Source organism: Oratosquilla oratoria, chromosome 9 (assembly GCF_046742065.1).
Source record: "Oratosquilla oratoria isolate Oo_2021 chromosome 9, ASM4674206v1, whole genome shotgun sequence".
Lineage (NCBI taxonomy): Eukaryota > Metazoa > Arthropoda > Malacostraca > Stomatopoda > Squillidae > Oratosquilla > Oratosquilla oratoria.
Window position 1 is genome coordinate 69274233 of NC_134785.1, and position 24839 is coordinate 69299071.

The window sequence follows — 24839 nt, forward strand, 5'->3', positions numbered from 1 at the left end:
GCTTAGGCACCTTTACACTTTCTGGAAAGAAGATGAGTGCAGGTTGATCTAATAAAGGTGCTCAAGTGGATCAAGGGCTAAAACAAGGGTTATGTAGACAAGGTTATCATATTAAAACAATGGCAAAGCTCACAGTAATGGATTTAGATTGGACATTTTTTAGATTTAAGAAGGAAATAGGCAAGAACTGGTTTCCGAATAGTGGTCAACGAATGAAATGGACTTAGTAACCATGTAGTAAGCGCTGAAACTATTAGATAAGTTTATGGATGGGGGATGGTGGTAATGGACATGGAACTGCCTAGTTTAGGCCTTATGGTTTCTTGCAGTTTCCCTCATTCTTATGTTCTCATCTATTCCATAACCTCTTCCACATCTTTACTCCCTCACCTACTCCCACTCTCCTCATCCTTTCCCCCTTCTCTCCCCCTCCTATCCTCACACTCCTCCCCTCACTCTCCTTCTCCTTCTCTCTCCTCCTCCCCCTTTCCCTTTCTGTCCTCTCCTTCTTCACCTCCCTGTTCTCTTCTTGTCCTACCCCTTCCTCTCTCCCTCTTATCTTCTCCATCCTTTTCTTGCCCTTCACAACCTCTTTCTGCCCTCATCATCCTATCCTCCTCCTCCTCCTCCTGTCCCTCACCTCTTCTCCATCTCCTCCCCCTCACCCCTTCTCTTCTCTCCTTCCCTCCCCTCACCTCACCTCCCCCTTCCTTCCTCTCCTCCTCCTTCCCTCCCCTCCTCCTTCCCTCCCCTCCCATCCTCTCCTCCCCTCCTCTCCCACTCCTCCCCTCCTCTCCCACTCCTCCCCTCCTCTCCCACTCCTCCCCTCCTCTCCCACTCCTCCCATGCTCTCTCCTCCCCTCTCTTCCTCTTTTCCACCTCCCCTTCTCTCCCTTCACCCACTCCACCCTCACCCTCGTTCGTTTTCCGTCCCGCTCATCTTTTCCCCTCGTCCATCTCTCCCCTCACTTTTTTTTTCTTGCACTACCCATCCTTTTCCCCTCTCTAGTACTACTTGTCACTTTTCTCTGCACCTCTCTCACCGTCGTCTCCTCCCGCACTTACCCTTTTACTAACCCTCCTCCTCCTCCTCCTCTTCTTCTTCTTCTTCTTCCTCTCTCTTCTCTTACCCTTCCTCTTTCCAGTCTCTTTCCCTCTTTATCCTCCTTTCCCCCTCCCCTCCTGCATCTCTGCTTTTCTTCCTGTCTCCCTCCCTTCCCCTCTTGTCTCCCCCTCCCCTTTTTAACCTGTTCTTCTTTTTTTGTCTGTCTCTGCTACCAGTTCTCTTACTCCTCTCCTTTCTCTCCCATTCCCCTTCCTTTTCTTCCCCTCCTTTCCTCTCCCCCTTCTTTCCTCCCATGCCCTTCCTCCCTCCTCCCTTATCTCCCCCTTCTCTGTCTTGCCTTTCCCACTCACCCTTATCTTCCCTTTCTTTTTCTTTCTTCTTTCTTTCGATCACCTTCGCACCCCGCTCTCCGTTTCTCCCCCTTTCCCCTCCCTCTCTTCACCCCCCCCCGCCCTTCCTCCTCATGATCTGACGTTTTCCCTCCTTGTTCCCTGACCCAGTCCTCCTAATTTGGCCTTCTCCCCCTACCCTGCCTCTCCCTACTTTACCCTGCCCTTCTCCCCCCTACCATACTCATCTTCCCATGTTTTCTTCCTTCAATTTGCCCCTCCCCCGCCCACTCCCATTGCACCCTTTCCCCGCCGAGTGTATCTACTCCACCCTGTACTCCCTTCTCACATGTACTCCACCTGGTGTCTTTCCACCCCTCACACACACACTCATCCTGTGCAAGTCTCGTCTCTCCCCCCTCACTCCCCCATCCGGTTATCTTATCCCACTGTGTCCTCTTCCCCCACATTTTGATCCCGTAATCTCCCCCCCTCCCCCTCCTCCCGTGCAGACCTCATCAGTTGGTGTGACCTCCCACACTATCGTCACCCACACTCCGTTTGCACTCTGCCCTCTTCGCTAACCTCCACTCACGTCATTCCCTACACAAACCTCATGCATTTCCTCAGTTACCACACTTAACCTCCACGTCTTCCCCTTGCCGCCCTCTCCTGGATGTTGCCTCTAGGTTGTCTTTCAACCCTCCAACCCCCTTTGCCTTCGTCTTCACCATGCACTTCGTTCTTACACCTACTCGTTTTATTTTGTGCTGCACAGCCACTGCTCTCTCGCTTTGTTTTATCTTTCCGTCGTCTTTTCATTTGCTGTTTCCCCACCTCGCCCTCTATACCTGTTCCGTCTCCCAAGGATGAAGGATGACCCAATTGTCGATCCTCCAGCGGGTGTTCTCTGCTGTATCGTATTCCTCCCCACCATGACGGGAGGGGAGCATGTTGGGCGTATGGCAAGTGTAACGTCACGAACCCACAACATTCGGTGGTTCTTAGCCCATTGGAGGGTGTAGGAGGCGCTGAATGATTTTATTCAATCTTGATAAAAAAAAAATCGATCCATGTTCCAGATTGGGTCTCGATCGACGCAAGAAACCACTTAAAGCGTTTAATATAAACGTATTGCTCTTGCCAGAAGCACTCCTTTCTCACTGCCCCGCTGTTTCCTGGAAAGAATGAAGGCCGTAAATCGAAGCTGTGGTGGAATTGTTTCCGAGTCGTGAGGATTTTGGGCAGAGAGGAAGTTCGGTAAAGAAATGGGTTACGTGGGAGAGCCTAGGTGTGGGAAACTGCGAGAAAGGAGGGGGTTGAGAAAGCAAGGCGGGCAGCACTAGTCTCGAGCCGGTAGGATATACAGTCATGAGGCTATGACAAGTCAACAGGTACACAAACACACAACTCTAGGATGTTAAAATAACGATAGTAATTTGATACGTTGGCAAGAAGACTATCATCCTAAAAAGCAGCCGTGCAAGAGGTAGCAAGGTTGGCAGATGGGAGGTAGGGGGTGTAGGGAGGATGGAGTGTTGGTGCCGAGCCGGGGCGGGCGGCGGGCTTGGCGTTGGCGTGGTGCGGTGTGAGTCACCCACGACTCGGCGACGAGTGAGTGTCTCGCAGCACTAGTCAATCATGGGGAGGAGTTCTCGACTCCGTAACATGCTGTCGTCAATAAGCCTGTAGATTGAGAGTTTTAGAGTGTTACGCCATTGAGGTGTACGCGAAACGTCGGGGTTTGGTGGTTCAAAAATAGTGGGAAAAGCAGAGGAGGGGCAACGATGCGTTTCATTTGTCATGGTACATCACATAATGTGAACGTGCAGGCATCTAGTGTATATATGGTATGTGCATGTTGGTGTATGCTCCTATATGTGTGGGCGTGCCTGTACACGTGTCTCGCCATTGTCTTGGATCACGTGTTGGACTCATGACCGGCAGCTATTACCCTCCCGGATGAGAGCTCATATATGACCGATCTATGGGTAATGCTGTGACTTCACACGCGCATCCCCCAACTCCTCGCCCACAAATTGGAGTAACGGTTCGCAGCGCAGCGTAACTGGAATTATTTTAGCCTTGAACGGGATTCGTACTCGGGCCACTGTAATTGCGGTTGCGAACGCTACCACTGCGCTGTTTAGCCGTGTGTGTGTGTTTACTAAATTGCAATATGAAAGATAAGAGATGTTTGTTGGGTCCCATCTCTGTGTTTCCGTGGATCAAACTTATCTTCAATTAAATTTTGGCTGTTTGGCTGGAATGTTTCTCCTTCCGTCCACGAGTCAGTGCAGCTGTATGAAAATCTATCAATCTATATACCAAGAGCTTTCTCCCCCTGACAAGGAAGATAGCCAAGTCAAAGGCATGTACCTACTCCCACCCATTCCACTCCCATCCACCACCCTTTCCCCTGTCTTGTCCTAGCTCCTCATGGATGATGGGTCTTCATTGTATCCTGCCCACTGCCTTGGGTTAGAAGCAATGTAGCAAGACAGTACATCCACAGCAAGGCCACTTCACTTGATGAGTGACCCCTTCTCCATCCTGTCATGTAGAAAAAGAGAAGGTGGGGAGAAATCCCTCTGGGCTGTGTCAAAATATTATTCACATAAATATCCCCTACCCTCCCTTCCTTACATAACAGTATCATCCATACACAGTCACTCTCCACTCATCCCTATCTCCTGCCTTCTCTCTTCCTTGCTCAACACCCCCCATCCATCCATCTCATCCTCGGTTGTCCCCTCAAGTTTACTCCCTCCACCTCTGCCTTCCACACCTCTTCAACTAATCTTTCATCACTCATTCTTTACATATGTCCAAACCATCCCAATAATCTTTCATCAGCCCTACCTGCCAACTCCTTCTCCACTCCCACTCCTCCTCCTCACCTCATTTCTCACTCTGTCCAACCAAGTAACTCTTACCATACTTCTCAGACATTTCATCTCAAATTTACTTAAACTATTCCTCTCTTCCTTTCTGAAGTTCCAAGTCTCTGCCCCGTACAATGCCACCAGCACAATCATCCCTTCATACACTCTCCTCTTTGCATCCATTCCCAGATTCCTATTTCTCAAAACACCTTTTAATCCCCCAAGGCATTTACTTGCTTCTCTCAATCTACAGTTTACCAACAGGGGTGGAGGGTGGCAGTGAGTTAGAGGTAGGTTGGAGGAGGGGGCTGGAGGAAGTGGATAGCTTCAGGTATTTGGAGTCACATGTGACAGGAAATGGGAGAATGGAGGTATGAAAAGCTATATTGATTAACCCTTCACACACCATGAGGTGTCTTTTGCAGTTTATTTTCGTGCCCTTTGGTTTTTCTCCCTATTATCCCACACTAAGATTTGTCGATCATGTTCATCTCATCAGTTGTTCTGACCACCGCTCTCACATCACCTTTCACTTCTAACATTGGCAGTTCCATGTCAAGTCTTTCCTTGTGCATTCTGTCAGCTAAGTTGGAAACTATTTTGGTAGTGGATCTTTCAAATATATATTACTGAAAAATATTTGGCCTTTTTGATGAGAAAAAAAAATACTTCCCTGATGACAGAATTTTCATAAGGAAACCTGCCAAAGAGAACTGTTTTAAGAGCTGTGTTAGTATGGGGGCTGGTGTTGATATGGAAACCTAGAGTTTAGGCAGGAGCATAAATACATGCATGGATTAAACATGGAGTGAAACAATGTCTTCTGCAGGAGTTCCTGAGAGATGGTTGCCCAGTTGTTTTGATGTTATGACCAAGAAATACTACATGTGATTGCAACCACATCTGGAGAATGTGTGCAAACTCGGGTTACCAAATTTACTGTATTTTATGGCTTACAAGACACACTTTTTTTTTTCCTAAAGAATACCCTGAAAATGCTAATGCGTCTTCCAAGACTAATGTTGTATTGCAAGGCAACACCCATGCTCATGTAAGCTTGGACACTTGACCGATAGTGACCTGGATTTGTATGTTGAGTCATTACACTATGATGTTAGCTTAAGCACTATTTAATTCAACCTTTTATATTATGTAAACTCAGTACTTAGCTGTTACAAGTATTTCCAATACCATAATCCTTCCTGGAGCCTACTCGGGGTGTGGAGAAAACGGGCTGTTCCCTCGTCTCATAGCAACACTCACACACACATACACATGAACGCACGCAAATGCCAGGTGCCTTTATCAGTTACCACCAGGCTATCACACGTGTCATAAGATTTTTTGTCCTGGAAATTATCACCCATGGCTAGTTCATCAAAATGGTTTAGTTATACTATCGCATACAAGCTACAAGTTGTACGATATGCCAAAGAACACTGTAAAAGAGCAGCAGAAAGACACTTTGGACCAACGCCTACCGAAAAAATGATTCGGCAGTGGAGTTTTATATATCTACATCCATATTTTTGAAATTTTTATCTTCTTTTTATGAAAATAAAACCACCCTTGGACAATGAAAAATGTATAGTATATTTACTAATCACCAACCAGTATCATCGCCATACAAACAAAATCGGACAAGTGATTTCGTACAATAGTCCAATATGTGTCGTCCTTGCTTCTTATGTTTCTGTGTTCAGTGGTTGGGTATATGGTGAATGTGTTCTTGTATGTGAATGACTACTATTTTTTTTTTTTTTTTTTTTTCTTAGAAATTTCTTTCAAATATTAGGGTGCGTCTTCCAAGATGCAGTGTCTTGCAAGCCGTAAAATACAGTAATACCAGGTCTTGAGTTTACTCTCGCTCAGAGTAGAACCATCAGGCAATATCAGGGATGTCATATTCCCTCTCTCTCTATCTCTCTCTCTCTCTCTCTCTCTCTCTCTCTTTTTTCTCTCTCTCTCTCTCTCTCTCCTTCCTCTCTCTCTCTCTCTCTCTCTCTCCTCTCTCTCTCTCTCTCTCCTCTCTCTCTCTCTCTCTCCTCTCTCTCTCTCTCTCTCTCTCTCTCTCTCTCTCTCTCTCTCTCTCTCTCTCTCTCTCTCTCTCTCTCTCTCTCTCTCTCTCTCTCTCTCTCTCTCTCTCTCTCTCTCTCTCTCTCTATATCTCTCTCTATATATATATATATATATATATATATATATATATATATAAGAACATAAGAAATAAAGGAGACTGCAAAAGACCATAAGGCCTACACTAGGCAGCTCCGTATCCATCACCACCTGTCATCCCCATCCATAAAGTTGTCTAATCGTTTTTTAAAACAACTGATAGTTTCAGCGCTTACTACATGGTTACTAAGTTTATTCCATTCATCGACCACCCTATTAGTAAACCAATTCTTGCCTATTTCCTTCTTAAATCTAAATTTGTCCAGTTTATACCCATTACTGCAAGTCCTGCCCTGTTGTTTTATTATGATGACCTTGTTTGCATCACCCTTGTTATAGCCTTTGATCCACTTGAACACTTCTATTAGATCACCCCGCACTCTGCGTCTTTCCAGAGAGTGTAAGTTTAGGTGCCTAAGCCTCTCTTCGCAAGGCAAATTTCCGAGTCCTTGTATCATTTTGGTCATTCTTCTCTGTACTGATTCTAGTGAATATACATATATATATATATATATATATATGTTTGTATGTATGTAACTCGAGCATACAAATATAATAAAATTGTGCTCAACCTATATCTCTTGATAGCGTATTGGGCTAAGTCACTGCTGATTTGTCATAGGTGAGCTGAGTTCGAGTCCTTGGCTCGACCATATATATATATATATACAGACGCTCCTCTACTTACGTTCATTCGTTTTACGTTTGAACCGACTATTTTTTTTTAGTTTAGCGCGCTCTCCGTAGTTCAAACGATACTTACGCATGATGCTGCGTCCATTGTTTACATGGCACAAACGACAGACTGAACGTGCCTTGCCTCCTCCTCCTCCTCCACCATCTCAATTTATGTTGCTTGAATTTAATTTATTTGAAATTAATGTTATCATTTTACAATGTTATGTGTATAATTAATGATTTAGGGGTGTTTTATAAGATACGGTAATAGAATTTACGGATGTATGGTACAGTAACAACTTATGTTCATTTTCAACTTACGTTCGGTCGTTCGGAACGTAACTAAAACGTAAGTTGAGGAGCGTCTGTATATATATATATATATCCACAGTCTCCTCCTCTCCCCATATGGTATTGACTGCTCAAGATTTAAGAAGTCAGTGAGGCAGCATTATAATAATTACTGCTTCTGTACTTGAGATTCCTGTGTGATTGCAGGATGGTGAAAATTGTGGGTGTGAAGACATACTTTCCACACACATCATTTCTCCGTGTTCTTTAAAATGGCTGCCAAATTGTTTTGATGTCACATTAAAGTTAAAAGGTACATGCATACATACATATACCAAAGGCTTTTTCCCCCTACATGGGGGGGTAGCCACAAAGAAAAAGGCATAGAAACCACTCCCACTCATTCCATTTCCTATATACTCCACTTCTCTCCACCCTCCTCCCTCCCTCTTATCTTGGCACCTCCTGGATGACCAATCATCCCTGCATCCTGTCCACTGCCCTGGGTCAGAAGCAGTGTCGCAAGACACAGCACATCCACAGCAAGGCCACTTCATAAATTCGGCGACCACCCCTCTCCGTCCCCTCATGCAGAAAAGGAGAAGACGGGGAGAAATCCCTACGGGCTGCGTCATTTTTTTTTCCATACATACTTCCTCACCCCCCATCCCCCACCCACTCCCCCTCATGCATCATAGCATCATCTATACACAACCCCTCTCCATTCACCCCTATCTTCTGTCCTCTCCTGTCCTTCCTCCACAGACATTCCTCTCTTTTGTAATGCCCATTTCACCCCATCCATCCATCTCATCCTAGGATGCCCCCTCATATTCACTCCTTCCACCTCTGCCTTCCATACTTCTTTTACCAATCTTTCTTCACTCATTCTTTCCATGTGTCCAAACCATCCTAATATCCTTTCATCAACCCTATCTCCCAGCTCCCTTTCCACCCCTGTTCTCCTCCTCACGTCCTCAAAAAGTTAAAAGGTGGGTAGCCAAAATCATTCATCCACATAGAAAAATAAATAAAACCCAATCGGTCATCCCTCCCACCTTGGGGATAAAGGGACGAAAGCAATGAAGCAAGGCACATTTTTTCCTTGGCAAGACTGCTTGTGCAGGTGACCCCTGCCTACTAGTCCATTCCATATTTTTTATTTTTTATTTATTTATTTATTTTTTTTTTTTTAGGTGAGAAGAACATTTCTTTGTGCTGTGTCCTCTATTCATTCTTTCATGTTATTTCCATTCTTCTCTGTTCAACAGTCATTCCATATGCATCTGAAGCCCCGTTCATCCAATCCATCCATTTCATGCTCAATCTTTTCTTGGATTCACACCATCCATTTCTGCCTTCCACACTCTTGCTAGTCTCTCCTTTTACATTCCCTCCTTATACATACTTCCCCAGCTCTGTGGTGTACCGTATGTGACAGCTTTTGTCCCACTCCCATTCTCTGCTTCATCTCCATGCATCTTGCTTTACCCATTCTTGTATCACTGTCATATTTCTGCAATGCCTCATCTCTTGAAACAGTGAGTCTGCCTATGTGCCTCTCATTTATTCAAGTCTGCTCCATACTGCATAGTGGGTATGATCACTTCCTAAAATCTTCTCTTCATATTTATGTCCAAGTACCTATTTTTCATAATTCATTGCCCCAGACATTTGTCCACTTTTTTGATAGTATCATTTTCTTTTCAGGTGACTCCATCCTGTCCTTATCAAAGTGCCCCTCCTCTGACTGTACATTTCCTTGGAGATACCTGGTAAGTATTGTTAATGTTTTATATTTATCAAAATGTTATATTACTAGCCACTACACTTTGCAGGTAATGGGACCCAAGTTGAAAAAAAAAAGAATTCTCAGAAGATTTAAGAGGCAAAAAATAAAGTCTAGGGGTGGGATTTGTTTTGATATCATATAATTACTGGAAATGTGCTGCTCCATAGTGGTTGGGAATAGTTGTTGGGCCCTCTTATTGATCTGGAAAGAAACTGGATTGTATCTACTATATTAATGCAAGAGTGTTGTCTGTTGTATTAATGTGAGACTGTTGTTAGTGTTGTAGCCATGCATTTATCTGTTTGTACTTAAACAATTGTGCTTATCTAACTGTAGGGACCAACATCAGGTACCTGTTATATGGTTCCCCTGTGAGACTGATGTCGGAGAGTCATTTCCCAGCCTGTCTTCAGAACCTGTCAACACCCCCATCTGGAGGTACAGCTCTGAAGGGGATGACTCTGGCTATGGACTGGACCTAAAATCTATATCAGCTTTGACTGTATTGCCTCCATGTTTTCCCATGAGAGCTGACAACTGGTGATTGTTCCCCTCATACTACTTCTGTAATCTGGTGACATAGAAACAATTCCATATTAATACAACACGGACACTAATTCAGTGTGTCTTCCCAGAGAGATCTATAGGAAGGCCTGAGGACCATTGCCAGTCACTGGGACTGCTTATTTCCAGTCAGTGAAACTTTATCTAATAAGTATTATTATTATTATCATCATCATCTAATTGTAATATACAAGATGAGAGCTAGACTTGTTGGTCATGTGTCTATTTCACTAGTCAAAAGTAATTTTGAATTTATTGGTATTGTTTGACTGTAATGTCTCTTCTTTATCAGTTCACATACTTGTCCATTTGTATGGAAACACATATTTGTTAATACACTTAAACTTGTTTCCCCATTTTTTTATGTCTGATATTTCTCCTGTTCCACACTGATATTTTAATTATATCAAATGCTTTCATTGTTCATGCAGTGGTGGCATAATCAGAAGCTTGCAAAAGATAAACATGATTAGTAAAAAAAAAAAAAAAAAAAAATCCATTCATGGCATATGAAGCAGTGCTCCATTTGGATAACATTGCATGATTTACAGCCTTTCTCAGGCTGTCAAAATGTGGTCCACTGACAATCTTCACAGTTTGCATAATTTGCTTCACATTTTTCATTAAAACACATACATAGTTGACTTGTCCACATCCAAAATGTGACTCTCTTCTCCAGGTGGTTTTCCACGCTTCAAACTAATACTTCTTTATTCAGGCACACTAATAATTTACTGACTGAACTGTGGTACGAGTTTCATATCCTTTCCTTGTTAAATTATCTTCAACCCAATTTCAAGGCATCCTCTTGTTTTTTATGGACATCATGATGATAATCTTTGTGTATTTTGCTGAAAACCCTTGAACTATATGATAAAGTTGAGTACAGAGGGTATGCACTAGGCAGTGTAAACATGTCACACAGCAGGGTAGTAGCACTTCATCACTTTGAAAAGAATAACTATTTTTCTCACTTTGGTATGGTTAAGTGAATTTTGCAAACTAAGAATTTATCAAATATTGTTTTTGTAGTGGAGCTGCCAAAGCAAAGTAGGTGGATCATAGTGTATATTTACAAAATACAAGGTTGCCTTATATATTCTGGTAATATGTGGGTTCCATCACGTACATCACAATAGTGTCGTAGTGTTGTAAATAAATGCACCTCATTCTGGCCAGTACCGTCTAATGTATATATTACAGAAATATTGTATCCAATTTAATCATTTGAAAATAGCATTGCATGGATTTCATGTTTGCATGATGTGATAATGGAGGTATTATGCTTGAACAAATGAAATGGAACTTGTGCCCTTTAAAGCAGTGAAATGTGAGTGTTGAAATGTGTATCATGAACACCTGGTATGATGCATTAAACATTTTATCATATGGTAGATTCATATCATCAACTGTTTTCACTTATACCCACACTTTCAGGAAAATACTGTATGTGTATATACATTAAAGCAGTGGCAGATGCAGTTAAGCAAAACATCAACTTCAGCAACCACTAATCTGCTACCTGGAAATTTAACTTCAATAATGTTAAAAATTCTTATCATTAACTGTTCAATTTGATTATGAATGGAGGTTTGGATTAATCGTTTAAGAGAGACTAGGGGCTATGGATTGATTCATTGACTGATTTGGTTTAGATTTTTGCCGTGGTCATGGAAAAATGGACCTTGAGAGCTGAAGTTTACAGTGTAGATGTGGAGCTCTCCAAAAATGCATATTATGTCAAAATTAAGGGATGTTGATGTACATAAGGAATTGAATGAACAAATGGAATTAGTTTACATTCAACAACATGTACTTAGTATAATGTATGTTCATGATATTGAACACTCAATAACACCATAAGTGAATTAAACTACAGCTTACACAAAGATGTTTAGCTGCTGTCACATCAAGCACACATTGTATTTATATATAGTCAGCAGTGTACCAGATTAACTGTTGCATACATGTTCACAGCACAAAAACAATTGGAACTTGTATAAAAAGTGTAGTATAAGGTGCTCTGTATATCCTGTTCTGTGGTTGCATCTGGGGTAGTAAGAGTCTTTTAACAGGTTGATTTAGTGTTGGTACTGTTTTAGTATTGACCTGAATGTATGCTAGTGTTCTTTCTTGTCAAGTAAGTTCAGTGGTGCCCAATAACAACAAAATACATTCATATCAAAGATGAACCTAAAATATCACAAATTTTATTTCAAATTCTTGAGTTGTGTGTGCTGGTGGTATAATTTGAAGGATGCTGGTTTCTCAGTTGTTTAAATGTGGATTCGAATCTTGCATTTCTCTCATTCCCAGCAGTAGCTGTTACTTGCCCCAATAGTCTGAGTACATAGAGCAAAGATGACTGCTTCAGCTGCAGCTATGTGCCTCCTGGTGTAGGTTCTTCACTGCCACCACTTTGAGTTTTGCTTATAACAGAATTTTCTTTGAAATGTGTACTAGAAAATGGTACATATACAGTAATGTGTACTGAATTTGGTGCTTAGGTGTTGTGTGTTTGGTATATTATGTGTTGATATGTACCATAATCTATCTTGATAAAATGTATGCCATCAGTGCATAAAAGTATAATACTTTAACCCCCTCCATACAATGATGCCCACATAGACGTCTGAGGTGTGAGTGCATATATGAGGATACCTGTGTCGGCGTCTTGATTATATTTATTTTGTGGTTGTAGCTGAGTGACCCCTATATTTTCTGAACTGGCTTGATCATATTTTCTGTGGTTATTAATATTCAGAGTGAAAGAGGTTGAGTAATACAGTTGTAACTTTATATTTTACAATGTGAGTATTGTGATGCATCATTGAATCATTGTACATCAGGCAGCTGATTCTGGGCATGAGAATTTGACTCATATTGAAGAGGTTAAAATGAATTTTAGACTGTTCACATCTTATGTGTAGCATCTTTGATTTATTAGATACCAAACAGCATTGTTAGCAGTGTAAATCTAAATGTGTTATACCAGGGTGCTGTATCAACTTGGACATTGGGCACCATGGAGCTCCATTCTGTCTGCACATGGCTCTTCTTAACAAGATGGCATTTGTTTGTTTGTTTTTTGGCTTTTGTTGTAGATCATATAGTGTTATAGATCTGGTTGTCATACTGGAAGCTTTGTGAAGGGGGATTTCAAAATTGTTTATGAATAATCTTTTTGGTTCAACCTTATTATTGAAACAGGAAAAATACTTATTATTGAAACAGGAAAAATACCATCACCATCATTAACAAGCACTTTTAAACAAGCTTCATATTCCAGAAAATAGGAAAATAAGGATACAAATAATCAAACAAGATAGATTCCAACCTCCCTTCCTTTTCTCCAACAAAGATGTGGAAAAAGTAATTAAAAGTTCCACAAAATACCCAGATAAGATCTCAAACATTCATCTGAAACACCTTGGCTCAAATGCAGTAAGGCCTTGACTGAGATTTTCAACCACTCCTGGTTATACAACAGAATCCCAACAATTTGGAAGAGGGCTCATGTAATACCCATATTAAAACCAAACAAGCAACCAGGAAACCGAGCATGTGACAGGCTTGTCTAATTACTATCCACCAGATCCAAACTAATGGAGTGGCTAATGGCAGAAAGAAACATAACTGCTTACCTCTCCAAATCAACATAGATTCAAGGAGGGACACTGCACCAACATACTTCTCATAAACATTACACAAGTGCCGGAAGGATTAAACAAGAAAGCACTACAAGATAGCAATTGATAAAGTTGCCAGACATGTACTATGAAAAAAGATCATAAAGACAAATCAACAACAATGACGATAAATGACTGACAGACTTCTTAGCAGGCAGACTGCAAAGTTACCCAAAACAAACTTGTGGAACAAAAAACTTGTATAACAGTCCCCCAAGGAGCAATACACCTGCATTATTCAGCATCTTCACAAGTGGCCTCCCAACACCAGAACCAAAGCACAGGACCAAAGCGTTCACCCATACAGATGACCATGTGATAGTAACCCAGCATAGGAACTATAAAATAACTGCTAAGATCACCCAGGCTTGCTTAGACAAACAAGTGCAATGATTTAGAAATAATAGAATGGTGGTCTCTTCTCGGAAATTATCAGTAAACTTACTCCAGACAACCATGGATCAAGGAAACCTCTAATAGTGAAATTAACTACCCAAACCTGAGAACCCGAAAGTTCTGGGCCTTGCTTTTGACACCTGACCTTCAGCCCACACATCAAAGACTTAACATAAAATCAGCAGAGAAAATAAGCATCCTGAGTTTAGTAGCAAGCATGGGCTTTGGACATGAAGGAAATGGATCAGTTCTTGAGAACCATGCTTGGTTGTTTCCACAATATGGTTCCCAACAACTGGGAAAATATAAGACACTACAAACTGTAAAATAAAAAAGATAATAGTAGTAATAGAATGTATAAAAATTACCTGCAAGAGTTTTGATTGATTGATTGATCTGCTTGTTTAAGTTTGTACATATGATACTGTGAGTTGATGTGTTTTTAATATGCATATGAATGTGGTGAATAAAGTTGTTAGATGTGAAGACTGGTAATGTAATCATGTTACTGTAGTTGATAATACCATGATTACTATAACATTCATTCACCAAAACTTGGTTGAAAGAAGTAATTATGTACTGTAGCATAATGCTGGGCTGTATTTATAGTAAGGAAAGCTCTGGAAAACTAGGATGAAATTTATACCAAGTAGGTAAGAAATAATATACAATAAGGGATTGACATGTAAAATGTTTAAGATTTCAGGAAATTATCTGGCATATAATAAGGTAAATACCATATGCAGACTATTGTCTTCAATGGTTGTAGTTCACCAGAATTATTTAACTTGTTTACATGTGAGTGCATGTTATGTATGTTTTTTAGAATTACCAATTTTACTACTAATAAGTAATATCCAAATATATTGCCAGTAAATTGTTTTAATTATAGGCATGCTATCAAGTATGTGATAAGGTAAATATGAGTATTGTCTGCAGTGATGGTAGTTTAACAAATTTTGTTGGCTGATTTGCATGCCATGCATGTTGCATTTAGTTATTTTAAGGTTCTTTAACATTTTTGTATATATGCCAGACTTTTAAGTTATAATTTTTTCCTACCCAAGAAATCAGAAAATTTTCATTATTTTGTGTGTCTTTCTCCATTGCATAGACCCATCGTATGAAAAACCCCTGGAAATTGTAAAAATTTGTAGAGTGTAAGGTACTTTTTCTCGTACACTTTAGTAGTCAGAAGGCCTGGTTACTCAGAACTTCCATACCAATTGATATTACTAATGACCTTTAAAGGATAGAAACTGAAAAGACAGTGTTAAAAGGATATGATGAAATACAGCTTTCCTTGCAAATGCATTGATCAGTGGAACAGCACAGAAGAAGGAATGGTACAGTCGAACAACACCAGTAAACTTAAGGTGTAAGCTTTACTGATGGAACCACAGAGATGGAACTCCATGAACATTGCTGTTATCCTCTATTTTACACATAGATTTATGGGTTGTTACTATCAGGTCAGTCAGACCTATCTATCCATCTCTTACTCTTACTCTCTCTCTCTCTCTCTCTCTCTCTCTCTCTCTCTATATATATATATATATATATATATATATATATATATATATATATATATATATGTTGAAGTATGGAAGACAAATGAGTGGAAGGGTGGTGAGTTAAACACAGAGAACAGTTGGATTTTTATTCACTGATGTTTCGTCCTTACCAGGACATTCTCAAAGTACATACAGTTTCAGAAAATTAACAGCTTATATAATCCATCCTTGTCGTGTTCCCCTCCCTCTATACTCTCATCCGTCCTCTACCCTTTTCATGTGACTCCGACCATGTCACTTCTCCCTCCGTTCTCAATTGTCCTTTTTACCTCCTTGATAATCAGAGTACCTACCGCTCCTGCTAATTTTATAAACCCTTCCCTATGGTTGATGCAGGGGTGGGAAGTAATGTAGGCTGCCTCCACTATTTTTCTTTTCTTTTTCTCTAGACCTTTGTGGAGCACCTCTATCTTGTTCCAATCTGGAAGATGACCACATTGGTCTAAATGATCTACTAGCGAGTTGGAGGTTCTGTGAGGTCTGACGTCATTTTTGTGCTCATATGTCCGTAGCTCCACTGATTTTCCCGTCTCTCCATAATATCCTAACGGACTACCACCACATGGTATATTGTAAATCGCTCCCTTCTCTATATCCTTTTCTGATTTATTTCTATTCTTGACAACTTCTCCTAATTTTGTACCTGTGGAGAAAGCAACGCTCACACCCGCTTTTGTGAGAATATATCCCAACTCCTCCGCGTACTTCAAGGTGGGGACGGACAAAAACCCCGCCCTGCCTTCTCCGGACCAGTTGTCCTTCTTCCTTCTCATTATTACCGTTGCTTTCTTCCTCAATCTGTGCAATAGTCCTTCCGGGTATCTGAGTTTAGTGAATACTTTGAAAATATATTTGATTTCATCCTCTAAAAATTCTTCGCTACAAATACGGTACACCCTTAAGAAAAATCCTATAACCACTCCGTTTTTAATTTTGTTGCTATGCGCTGAGTAGAAATGAATCATGTCGTCTTTATTGGTGCTTTTCCTGTAGACAGAGAATGATATCTTACTACCTCTCCTCCAAATCACTGTATCCAAGAAAGCTAGTTTGTTACCTGTCTCGTGTTCGATAGTAAACTGGATGTTTGGTTCGACATGATTCAATCTACTCAACTTGTCATCTAATTGTACCTCTTTCGGAGAGATGACAAGGACGTCGTCCACATACCTCAGCCAAAGCGTGTCTCTACCCATTATCCTTATGAAATAATCTGTCTCTAAAACTTCCATATACAATGAAGCTAGAACTGCACTGAGAGGACTACCCATTGCAAGTCCTCGGTGTTGTCTGTATTCTTTCCCGTTGAACATGAAAGGACCAAACTTCACACATAGAGACACTAATTTCAAGTAATCACTTTTCCCCACTGGTAAATCAGCCTCATCCAAACTGTCTACCACCTTCTTTGCCGCTGCCAACGCTCCTTCTACCTCGACATTCGTAAAGAGCGCAGTTACATCATAGCTAGCCATCACATATGAGCACAAAAATGAAGTCAGACCTCACAGAACCTCCAACTTGCTAGTAGTTCATTTAGACCAATGTGGTCATCTTCCAGATTGGAACAAGATAGAGGTGCTCCACAAAGGTCTAGAGAAAAAGAAAAGAAAAATAGTGGAGGCAGCCTACATTACTTCCCACCCCTGCATCAACCATAGGTAGGGAAGGGTTTATAAAATTAGCAGGAGCGGTAGGTACTCTGATTATCAAGGAGGTAAAAAAGGACAATTGAGAATGGAGGGAGAAGTGACATGGTCGGAGTCACATGAAAAGGGTAGAGGACAGATGAGAGTATAGAGGGAGGGGAACAGGACAAGGATGGATTATATAAGCTGTTAATTTTCTGAAACTGTATGTACTTTGAGAATGTCCTGGTAAGGACAAAACGTCAGTGAATAAAACTCCAATTGTTCTCTGTGTTTAACTCACCACCCTTCCACTCATATATATATACACAAAGTATGTTAAATAAGTAATGAGAAAATGTCAGGAGAGACACTATTTTCATTAGCTTACAAAACTTTCACCTTCAAAATAATTGCCTCTCGCATCTACACACCTCTGCATGTGTCTCTCCCAATCCTGGAAGACCTCCTCAAAGTCCTTTTTCAGTAGTCCTTTCGGGTAACTTTCCGATGCCTTTTTCAGCTCCTCTGTTGACTGGAATCTGGTTCCTCTGAGGCTGTCTTTCATGCACGGAAACAGGAAGAATTCGCAGGGGCTAGGTCAGGGCTGTAGGGTGGGTCTTGTACCACTTTCATTCCCCTGTCGGCCATCCACGTGGTCACCAGCTTTGACTTGTGCAACATTCCACATGAAACTGCCTCTGGTCGTTGGAGAGGATCTTTGGCACGAACTTGGCACAGACTTTGTGGAGCTTCAGATCTTCAGTCAGAACTGTCTCTACTGTGCCAATACTAATACCAACAGCTTCAGATATCATCCTCACAGATATTCGATGGTCTTGCATCACAAACCTTTCCACTTCCTCAATATTTTCCTCCTTGTGTGCACTTTTTGGTGCTCTAGAACTGGGTTCATCCTCAACCTGTTCATTTCCTTCAGAAAATCTATTAAACCATCGATAGAAACTTGCTTGGCTCATCTGTTCATCCCCATAGGCTTCCTTTAACATTCCATAAGCTTCTTGTTTAGTTTTCTTAAGTTTAACACAAAATTTGATGGCGTAACGTTGCTCCATGTTTCCCTGCATCTTGACAAGTATTCACAGATCGGCAAACCAAATCAGACTGGTTCCACCACATTCACCACTGCACTCAGACCTACAAATATAGAAAGTTTCCAGTCAGTCATTTAATAGAATATATGTATGCGTACTTCACCATGAAGTAGTATTTTGATCAAATCATATTGAATGTCTTGCCTGACATTTTCTCATTACTTATTGAACATACCTTTTGTGTGTGTGTGTGTGTATATATATATATATACATAGATGAGAAGATTGATCTTGTATCAACATAGATTCATAGAGAGCCACTCCACATATAAACATTACCCAACAGTTACTGGAGGGCTTCAACAAGAATGTACCAGTCAGAACTGTAATAGTGGCATTGGATATAAGAAAAAAATCATACATGTATACGTACATATACCAAAGGCTTTTTCCCCCTTACACGGGGGGTAGCCAAAAAGAAAAAGGAATAGAAATCACTCCCACCCATTTAATTTCCCATATATTCCACTCCCCTCCACCCTCCTCCCTCCCTCCTATCTTGGCACCTCCTGGATGATGGGTCATCCCTGCATCCTGTCCACTGCCCTGGGTCAGAAGCAATGTTGCAAGACACAGCACATCCACAGCAAGGCGGCTTCATAAATTCGGCGACCCCCCCCTCTCCGTCCCCTCATGCAGGAAAGGAGAAGACAGGGAGAAATCATAGAAACTGAAATGTACAAAACTGATAAGAAGTGGTTAACGAACTTCATGGCTAACAGAAGATGCAGAGTAGTTCAGAACGGTCTTCTGTTGAGGATCAGATGACTGTATCCTGAGGTTCTCCAAGGAATAAAAGATATATAACCAGTGTTATTAAAACTAATTACACATTATATCCCTGGCCATCCCAGGAGCACAACATCAAAATTCTCACTTGTGCTGATGACCTGACAATAAAGAAAGATTAGAAAAAACCCATATTAGACTGGTAATTTTTTCATTATTTGGTGGACCTTGGACCTTTAGTCATCATTTATTGGACAATAGTCATATTGCCTTTATACTTTAGAAATGTCCTCCCTTATTCATCCAGGGAATAGTGTATATACTCAGAGCTTTTAATCAGTATCTTTGTAAATTTACTTGAAAGTTCAAATTGTCTCTTTTCTTATCAACTGATCATCCTCTTATGGTGCTTCCTCCATCAACTTTCAATTATTAATTTTAATATTCTATTGGAATCTGATATTGAAATTGGTTGTGTGTATAAGGTGCCAGTTCGGTATGGTGCTTGGACTTTCACAGATTGCTCCAAGTGAGGTTGGTGGTTCAGCTATAGTGATAGTGGAAATTTTGTCAGCTTCAGTCAGTGTACTACTCAAAGATTTCACCACAGTGATGGTATATCTACTCTCTTGTAGGTGGAATAGGCTTTATCTGTATTTTTCTGCTCATGTGGAGATGTTGACAGCTTGGTTTACCATGGAGACTTGAATGTAATCACTTCTAGCTCAACAAAAATATTATATTCATCTCTCATACTAAGGTTGCAGATATGATTCCTGAAGTGGTATATGATATTGATAAAAAAAAATGAGGATGCAAGGTTGTTAGAAAGATCCAAAATTAATGACAGCTGTAGAATCACCTTCAAAGCATCTGTTATAAAGGCCAAATCATTGTCCTCCTCAGCTGATGTTCCTTTGATACTAGTTCAGTCGAGTATCCTGGCCCCTGGATGTTACACAAATGAAGTTGGCAGCACTTGTCTCTTTGGAGATTTTATTGATTTTGGTTGGTGCACAAACCTTCTCAGAAGATTTGCTGATGTGCCTCCAGCTTTGAAAGCATCACAGGCATGTATCCTTATGTTACATTTTATTCACACCCTGAGACTCATGGCTCTCCTTCCCACAATTGGGACATTCTAATATTGAAAAAGCCCTTGCTACCTAAACAGTACTTTACTATGTTCTTTGCCTAGTATAACAGTCATAATGCTGAATGTTGGTCAGTACAATTGGATGTTTCTATCCACATAATGGGACCATCAAAACCCTTCAGCAGGATTGAAGCATGTAGATCAACTATGCTAAGACCTCATGGTCTTTTTACAAATGTACAATAGACAAACATCATACATTGGATTCGGTCCCGTTAACCCTTTTAACATGTAGTCCTATATGGATACAGAATTATTGAAGTACATGGATTTATGATGAGTGCTGTTTTGTTGCCATATCTAAATGTTATTAATATCTTTATAAGGCAGAAAACACCAGTAAATATAAAATGGCATTAAACAATGATGAACATTCACTCGGTTTCACCATTTTTGCACACTAGCCACACTAAGTATTGCAATGTAAATAGCATTTTGTCATCAGAAGGATACTGGTTATAAATTTAATATATTAATTTTAGTGTTGCATTTTCGTATTTTTTGTCATAAATGATAGCTCTTGCAGGAGTTGATGGGCTTTGGAAAACCTGTCTATAACACAAGAATGGGTTGTAGCAGCTTAAAAGGTGCTTGTAAAATATTATTTTACTTTTGATGCATTAAGAGGTTGTCAGTCATTGTTTATAATTCATGAGGCAATCATTTAATCTGTTCCCCAGATCAGTTGAAGATCTATGGCCTATAAGTCTTTTCAAGGGGATTGGCCAATAAGTCTTTTCAAGGAGAAATGTTGTGTTATCAGGATAGGACTAGCCCACGCAGTGTAGGATGAGGTGTTCGACATCAACCATTGTTTATAATTCATAAGGCAGTCATTTAATCTGTTCTCCAGATCTGTAGGAGATCTTTGGCCTATAAGTCTTTTCAAGGGGATTGGCCAATAAGTCTTTTCAAGGAGAAATGCTGTGTTATCAGGATAGGACTAGAATGGGGCAGTGTAGGATGAGGTGTTCAGCATCTTCTGTGTCATGGTTGAATCTGGGGCAGCTTATTTCTATGGCTAGACCTGTTGTGTGTCAGTGTTATTTTGTTGGCTGACCGGGACCTTTTGCAGTGAAGTAATTTAGTCATTCAGCTTGACTACTCATGGTTGGTTTGAGTGAAGTGGCTGATGGTTTTTGAGGGGAGTCCTCCAGTCTGTTTCGTCTAAGCTATTGTTCTATCATGTCAAAACAAGTTTGGGTGTTGGAAGTTGTTTTGCAGTATGCTAGGTTGTCATTGTTAGGTCATCTTGCCATATTGCAAGAACAAATTATTTTGAGTTATTGAATGCTGAAACTGAAGTCAGACGAGTGGAGGCGTGGGACGAGAGAGGTAGTAATGTGAGGAAGAAGTCGAATCCAAAGCGGTGAAGAATGACGTGGGGCGGTCGTTCCGAGGTGCAGAGGGTGGGGAGGCGGGTGAGTGCAGGCTCTTCGTAAGTTCATGAAATGGCGAGGGAATAGGGTATACGTGTCATGATTATGCTGGTATTTGATCAAGTGAGTGAGTGAGGAGATGGGATGGATACTAGTTTTGTTTGTGAGGAAAAGGGCGATGGAAGTATGAATAACTAATTTGATCGGAGACGGAGCACGTATGATTTGTATGGCGATGTGCTCAATCACAAGTGTGGTCTGGATTTGTAGGCGTGTCATGGAAAGGGTCATATTGGTACTATAGGTTATGTATAGAATGCACCAGTTCTTGAGGTGGAACGTAGAATTAAGTGTTACAAATATTATTTATGGTAAGATATTGAGTATACTGGTCGTATTTTTGTGGAATTGATTGTTACAGTATTAGAAGCTGATGCAGATGTGAGTTACTGGAGCGGTCTAGAGAGTTGTATTGAAAAAGTATCGGTGATCGCATGAGTATAGTTCAGGGAGACTGGCGCACTTGTGACGTCATGTCGCTTATGTTTCGTTTCGTGTCTTGGGCATGTGGATTGGGTGGTATTTGTATCGACAACTGATGCAGGAAGGTTTTATGTAAAAAAAAAAAAGTGAACACATAATCATGTCGAACTTTACATATTTTGTTCTGACGTGGGAAGGGGCAGACACGGACTATCGACCTTCCTCAACAGCAAAGTCACCTGTTCTTCTGAGACTTGTACGAAATCTGCTGCTAGACGTAGAACCGGACCAAGATCTATGGAGTTTGCCACATGACCGTGCTTGTCATTCGGAAATATGTACTTTAGGTTTTTAGTCCTCATGGTGAATATTTCATAAACCTAACCCCTATGAACCGGTTCGAGTTACAAGAGCTTATAGGGAGGAAGGGGGGAGGAGGAGTTCGTATTGATGAAGTGGGAGTTGTGGGTGCGATGACGGCATGGGTAGGGAGGGGACGTGGAGGAGGAAGTGTGGTGATTGTCAGCGGCCAAATGCCAGCCCGCGTTTCTGTCTGGGTTTGGAAGAAAATCCGCCGTGATCGAATGCGAATGCGAATCGTGCGATTGTGGGGCCGGGATCGATTCCCAAGACGGATGGAAACGCAGCACCGGACTCGGGCGGCGCCGGCGACGGGAGAATGACGAGGCATATAAGAGGCCTTGTTGGTCCTTTCAGCACTACAACACACCCTGTCTGTCGCCAGGCGATTATATTGCGGCGTCAGGTGGGGGGGGGAGTCGCGGTCGCTGGAGGCCCCCTAAGTTGGGCTGAGGCGCGGCTGTCCCTCGGCTGCTTCGTTAAAGCATCTGGCTTGGTGACTGCTAGCACAGTGGACATATAGTTTACCACGCTATTGAGGGCGTGAATCACGTCGCTCGCAGGTGTGTGAGAGAGAGCGATCGCCCTCTGCTCCTGATCTTGTGCGATATTCTGCTTCGAGATGAAGTTTGCGGCGAAGGGGGGTGGGTGAGCGATGGCAGTTTTGGGGGGAGGAGAAGGCACGGAAGGCGAATCACGTGCAATGGGGGGAGACGGAAGCATATCACGTGGTGAATGGGTGGAAGCGCAGCACGTGGGGGCTGGGAGGGGAGGGATGGTGCTGGAAGGGAGGGGAGGGGGAGGGTAGGCAGTATTGATCCGGCCGCTGGGTGGCCTGGCATCGTTAGCTCTGGTGGCTTACTGGTCTGCAAAGGCTGAATACTGGACTGCATTGGGCGTAGAGAATCAGTAAACCAGTATTGTTTGGGTGGGCACGGTTTCCAGAAGCGGTCTGTGATTTCATATTTGACTCTGAGACGGAACGTACCTTATGACAGCATTGTCACGCCGTAAATAATGAAGTTCCCCCTGTGCCTGTATGTTTTTTTTTTTATTATTATTATTCGTTGCCCTTTATTTTAATTTACAGACAAATTTTATGTAGCTTAGGATTATAGGGTCGAATGTGCATGTATATATGGATATGCATGTGTGTCTGTTTATGTATATATATATATATCCTTGTACTTGTCTGGTCATGTATTCCATGATCGATTCATTCTTGTTCGTTATTGATAAACCGAACCGTCTTTTGTTTATTTAAATGTCGTGATTGATTGAACATAATTGTACAGGATATTTGCATATCTTATATTTTTGTGTGTCTGTTGCATATAGGTGTGCGTGTGTGCAGTTCTTTGTGATCAAATTTGCAACAGAAAACGGAGGTATAGAACTATTCGTAGAAATGTTGATCGCCTTTTGAAGTGCGGAGGTCTTTGCTTTTGATATTTCAGTTTCCTGCCTCAAATATGGAGGTGATCCAGGCCTGGGTTGTATTTTACGGACGTTCAAGATTAACTTCATAAGACGGGAATGCTGAATCGAGGGAATAGTTTTGCATTTGGTAAAGGGAGAGGTCGAAGCGCAGGCGGTGTGGCTGCTGAGTCACGAAGACTAGCGTGTGGCAACCGAGGCGCCTGGCCGAGCCGAGCTGTCTGGCCACAGTAGTGGAGACAAGGGCGCCATCCTTGTGTTGGGAGGCCGTGCCGTGCACTTCGGGCGGTGCATGTTTGCCCAGATCGTGTTCGCAGCGTCCGTAGGGCCCCTTCGCGCTTTTTGTTCCAACCCTAGCCATAGTTCGTCCCTGCGGTGCTGACTATAGGCTCGTGCCTCCCACCCTACTCCCACCGTCGCGTCTTGGGAATCCGTCCTGCGGTAGTCGTAACTGCGGACCTCCGAGGCACCGCCCTCCTCCAGTCAACTGCCTGCGGTGCAGCAGTGCTACTGCGTCCTCAAGATTTCGAGTTCAGGAGGGCCATGGCCAGCGGACCGGGGCTTAACCGCTTGCTATGTACTACGGGTCACATCGTCGAAGACATAGCGGTTACAACAGGCGTTGCCTGCGTGCCCAAGGACTGTCCGTCTTCTCCTGGCAGTATTGGTCCAGCCGTGAGAGGAAGATTCGTCCTGTTAGTGCACCACTAGAACGCACATACTTGCTTCAGAAAGAGTGCTGTGAATCAAAACAGTCAGCGTCCGTCTATATCGAGTCGGCAGCATCCTTTTGAGCTTTCTGGAACACCCCTTCGGAACCATAACAACGAATATATGTAGAGCAGCATTGGAACTAACAGCCCTTTGTGAAAAAAGAAAATGCAAAATAATCTTGTTTTTCACAGCTAGAAAAAAAAAGTTCGTGAATTTTATAATTGGTATTGGACAATGCAACATTCCGAGGGCATTTAGTACAGTCAGGGGTGAGTGCTAGCCGTGCTGGAATGGTAATTGCTATGTCTTCTAGTCGAGGAAGCGAGTGCTAGGCCTACTGGAAGAAGTAGTGTGTTTTGTACCTACCTGCTGAAGAGTTGAGTGCCAGGTTTGCTTGTT

The 24839-nt window shown here is 41.9% G+C and overlaps 1 protein-coding gene across 6 annotated transcripts in view; it reads left to right on the forward strand.

Annotated features, from left to right (window-relative positions):
- Positions 1-24839, forward strand: part of Klc (kinesin light chain) — a 113579-nt gene that overhangs the window by 7803 nt on the left and 80937 nt on the right. For 3 of the 6 annotated variants that reach the window (XM_076190801.1, XM_076190800.1, XM_076190799.1), the window contains one exon: positions 9135-9199. The gene's annotated coding sequence lies outside the window, so the exon portion shown is untranslated. Of the gene's footprint in view, positions 1-9134; positions 9200-9552; positions 9655-24594; positions 24817-24839 lie in introns of those variants that run through there. The other 3 variants (XM_076190810.1, XM_076190803.1, XM_076190802.1) reach the window with 3 other exon arrangements.